Source organism: Schistocerca piceifrons, unplaced genomic scaffold (genome assembly GCF_021461385.2).
Source record: "Schistocerca piceifrons isolate TAMUIC-IGC-003096 unplaced genomic scaffold, iqSchPice1.1 HiC_scaffold_968, whole genome shotgun sequence".
NCBI lineage: Eukaryota > Metazoa > Arthropoda > Insecta > Orthoptera > Acrididae > Schistocerca > Schistocerca piceifrons.
The window spans coordinates 320,001-325,000 of record NW_025729243.1 but is presented as its reverse complement, the minus strand read 5'-3'; the positions used below and the strand labels follow the sequence as shown (position 1 = coordinate 325,000).

Sequence of the window (5,000 nt, the reverse complement as noted above, 5' to 3'; positions counted from 1 at the left end):
ACGCCTTCGGCTCGCCCCACCGGCAGGACGTCCCACGATACATGCCAGTTAAACACCGACGGGCGGTGAACCAACAGCGTGGGACACAAATCCCACTACGAGCTTTTTAACCGCAACAACTTTAATATACGCTATTGGAGCTGGAATTACCGCGGCTGCTGGCACAGACTTGCCCTCCAATAGATACTCGTTAAAGGATTTAAAGTGTACTCATTCCGATTACGGGGCCTCGGATGAGTCCCGTATCGTTATTTTTCGTCACTACCTCCCCGTGCCGGGAGTGGGTAATTTGCGCGCCTGCTGCCTTCCTTGGATGTGGTAGCCGTTTCTCAGGCTCCCTCTCCGGAATCGAACCCTGATTCCCCGTTACCCGTTACAACCATGGTAGGCGCAGAACCTACCATCGACAGTTGATAAGGCAGACATTTGAAAGATGCGTCGCCGGTACGAGGACCGTGCGATCAGCCCAAAGTTATTCAGAGTCACCAAGGCAAACGGACCGGACGAGCCGACCGATTGGTTTTGATCTAATAAAAGCGTCCCTTCCATCTCTGGTCGGGACTCTGTTTGCATGTATTAGCTCTAGAATTACCACAGTTATCCAAGTAACGTGGGTACGATCTAAGGAACCATAACTGATTTAATGAGCCATTCGCGGTTTCACCTTAATGCGGCTTGTACTGAGACATGCATGGCTTAATCTTTGAGACAAGCATATGACTACTGGCAGGATCAACCAGGGAGCTGCGTCAACTAGAGCTGAGCAGCCGGCCGCCCGGGAGTGTGTCCCGGGGGCCCGCGCGAACACGCAAGCGTCCGCTCAATCATTCTGCAAACAGGAGGAGGCTGAGCTCCCCTGCACAATACACCTCGAAACCCTCTCAGGTCCCGGCGGCGCGCAGCGCCGTCCCAAGTACTTGGTCGGGTTCGAGAGAGGCGCAATCGCCCGGAGTTAGGCGAGTAGACGCTTTCGGTGCGACCACCCGTGCTCCCAACTGAGCTTGCCGCTGCCGACAGAGGCCCGGGAGCGTGCTGTCGTGGCATTGCGGCGGGAGACAACACGCGCCACCTACGGTGACCGGCAGCTCCAACGCCAGCGCCACAGAAGGACAAAAGCCCCACTTGGGTGCCGAAGCGAACTCTCCCAGCACAGCGCACGCGCCAACACATCCGCACAGCTGCGATACAAACCACCAGCGAGAACCGCTGGGGCGACCGAGCAGCAGACGGCGTCGCGGCGCCGAGCGCCGGGCGGCAGCGCATCCTCAAACGCACACAGTCCTCAATCGGACCAGCACACTGAAGATGTCCACCGCGCTTCGCACCGGGCCCGCGAGGACCTACTTTGGCCGCACGGCGCCGCGCGCAGGGTGCGCCGGCGCGCAGCTGCGACGCCTGCCGCGTCCGTCGGCCGGCGCGCCTGCCACTGGCCGCCCCCACCAGCCGGCTGTAGCGCGTGCGCCCACGCACCGCGCGGCCAGCACGCCGGGAGGCGCCCCCTCACCGGCCGGGACGGTCCCACCCAGCCACCGCCGCGTATCGCTTCACACCCAGATGCCGTTCAGTTTCGTCGGCATGGTGGGTATCGCTGGAACAACCGGTTAGTACCTCAACCTATCGTCGCCATCACGATTCACCCCTAGCGAGAAACAACCGCACCACAACAGGTTACCATTTGTTCATTTGCGTAACTTCACCAGAAAACGCAGGCGTCCATCGCCATTTGCAACTTCCACGATTATTGCATGCCTGTGTCAGGTGTCACGCCACACTACGTCTGCCCACATACACGCAACAAAATGTGCACGCCTAGACAATACGTGGAAGGTGGCCCCCGTACGTATGCGATGTCCATTGCTCGAACGACTGTCAACCGGCCTCTGTAGCATGTCGCAGATATGGAACGCGGTGCACCATGCCATCACGGTGTGTGAGGAGAGACGACTAGGTCCGAATACATCAACAGACAGCTCATGCTGATCGCCATCCACGGCGTCCGTTCCTCCCACACGTCCTCTATGGCGTACCACACTGCAATCCAGCTCTCATAGGGAGACGACACGTAGCTGCGTGCACAATATTTGCACTGTATGGTCCGCCGTTTTTGGGGCGCAGTCGTTGTACGGTCACACATGTGCCACGATGTATCATTCAGTACATAAGGACGAATGTGCAGTACAGATTGTGGTTTACGCGTACGACATTAGCGGACAGTTGACACAGGCCGCACCACAACGTAGCTGAGTACGTCGCATGCGGAGGGCATTGAACATGCAAAGTTCTCACCAACCAGCTTGCGAAGGCAGGGGGCAAGGTGGGGACGTGGGGAGGGGCGGCATGTACGTCCTGCTGCCATCCACATTACAGTGTACAGCAGGAGCATGTGGAAAGTGAGCAAGACTTGCAAGGTGTTTACATGAAGCGATACACAGGGAGCGGGGAGGTGCGAGTAGCGAACTATATTGCGAGGGTTGCGGGTGGGCAACACTACACTAATTGAACGAGTCGTATAACAATTACAGAGCAGGTTTAGGCGACAACGTGGGTTACGTTAGGCGACAACGTGGGTTAGGTTAAGGCGACGGGACGTGGGTTAGGTTAAGGCACGACATGGGTTAGGTTAAGGCACAGACATGGGTTAGGTTAAGGCACAACATGGGTTAGGTTAAGGCACAACATGGGTTATGGTTAAGGGCACAACATGGGTTAGGTTAAGGCAACAACATGGGTTAGTTAAGGCACAACATGGGTTAGGTTAAGGCACAACATGGGTTAGGTTAAGGCACAACATGGGTTAGGTTAAGGCACAACATGGGTTAGGTTAAGGCACAACATGGGTTAGGTTACAGGCACAACATGGGTTAGGTTAAGGCACAACATGGGTTAGGTTAAGGCACAACATGGGTTAGGTTAAGGCACAACATGGGTTAGGTAAGGCACAACATGGGTTAGGTTAAGGCACAACATGGGTTAGGTTAAGGCACAACATGGGTTAGGTTAAGCACAACATGGGTTAGGTTAAGGCACAACATGGGTTAGGTTAAGGCACAACATGGTTAGGTTAAGGCACAACATGGGTTAGGTTAAGGCACAACATGGGTTAGGTTAAGGCACAACATGGGTTAGGTTAAGGCACAACATGGGTTAGGTTAAGGCACAACATGGGTTAGGTTAAGGCACAACATGGGTTAGGTTAAGGCACAACATGGGTTAGGTTAAGGCACAACATGGGTTAGGTTAAGGCACAACATGGGTTAGGTTAAGGCACAACATGGGTTAGGTTAAGGCACAACATAGGTAGGTTAAGGCACAACATGGGTTAGGTTAAGGCACAACATGGGTTAGAGGTTAAGGCACAACATGGGTTAGGTTAAGGCACAACATGGGTTAGGTTAAGGCACAACATGGGTTAGGTTAAGGCACAACATGGGTTAGGTTAAGGGCACAACATGGGTTAGGTTAAGGGCACAACATGGGGTTAGGTTAAAGGCACAACATGGGTATAGTCTAATGGGTTAGGTTAAGGCACAACATGGGTTAGGTTAAGGCACAACATGGGTTAGGTTAAGGCACAACATAGGTTAGGTTAAGGCACAACATAGGTTAGGTTAAGGCACAACATAGGTTAGGTTAAGGCACAACATAGGTTAGGTTAAGGCACAACATAGGTTAGGTTAAGGCACAACATAGGTTAGGTTAAGGCACAACATAGGTTAGGTTAAGGCACAACATAGGTTAGGTTAAGGTACAACATAGGTTAGGTTAAGGTACAACATAGGTTAGGTTAAGGTACAACATAGGTTAGGTTAAGGTACAACATAGGTTAGGTTAAGGTACAACATAGGTTAGGTTAGGTTAGGTTACACGTTGTTGTAAGGAAAGGTGTAGGGGGGGGCGGGGGCGGCAGGTTCGTTGATAGTGATTATAGTAAGTGAATGCTTGTGACATGATCAGATTTGTCACGTCAGGATGCACCTTTGGCTTATTAGAGGCGGCGCTCCAATTCTATGCTTGTGTCAGACCTGTGTCTTTGACTCATGTCATTGTTTGTGCGCTGTGACAGGAGGTACTATTGTGATGTTGGGTGCACCGTTGTATAGGACATGTGTGGGTGTTGGTGCCTGATCTGCGCAATGGTGGATGTCGAAAGGGTGGGATATTGTATTTTCCGCATGGACCTCCTGGTCTGGTTGTGATAGTGTGGATTGTGTAATGTGGCGGAGAGGATGCACTGGATGTTGTTCCATGCTGGTGCTTACATATTGTATGTGCGCCCGTTAGAAGCAGAGAGTGGTGCGTGATCAGAGTGGCTGGCTGACGTGTGGTTCCCATTGTGGGCAGACTCTTTCAGCATGTATACGGACAGTTGTATATATATTCTGTAGTTTGATGGCTCTGCATTGATTACTAATCAGCGCCGTGTGTACGGGTAATCTGGTTCCAGTCCAAAATGTTCCATCTGTGTACATTAGTGACAAAGACTCCCCTCATGCAGTGGGGCTCGGTCTGTTATAACTCTTCCGCGTAATATATTTGCCCCACGTTTTTGCGACTGCGAGTGCGAGTGCAACGCGCATGGGGACCGACATGCTGATGGCTCGGTATCGGACGCCGTACAGTGAGCAACGCGATCGCGTCTCTCGCTCGTAAGTGGTACAGGTCGCGGCTCATGTATAGGGACAGCGGGAATGTCGCATATTGGCAATAACTCTTCATGAAACGCACGTTATAGGGGTGGATTGCACTTTACGAGTGCGGGAAACGTCCGCCGTTCATCCGCTGGAGGTGCGCGTTTGGCGGTTGGGGTGGTGCACGAACGGGTGCGGGTGGAGTCATTGCCGGTCCACGGCTTCGTGCGGCAGAGCCACTGGAGATTGGGTGCTATGGTCGACAGAGGCTGCAGGCTTTGTGGGTGGCGTCGAAAGGCGGGCACTGTGGCGCCATCGCTGTCTTAATCGGCTTGGCGTCGCATAGATGGCGGTATCGTCGTTGGAGGAGGT

General features: G+C 53.2%; 1 non-coding gene across 1 annotated transcript in view; it reads right to left on the bottom strand.

Annotated features, from left to right (window-relative positions):
- The window catches only part of LOC124774701, a 1,909-nt gene extending 1,166 nt beyond the window's left edge, over positions 1-743 (bottom strand). The window contains exon 1 of the ribosomal RNA XR_007015449.1: positions 1-743. This exon is cut by the window's left edge and continues 1,166 nt beyond it. This is a non-coding gene — a ribosomal RNA (small subunit ribosomal RNA).
- Positions 744-5,000: the final 4,257 nt, after the last annotated feature.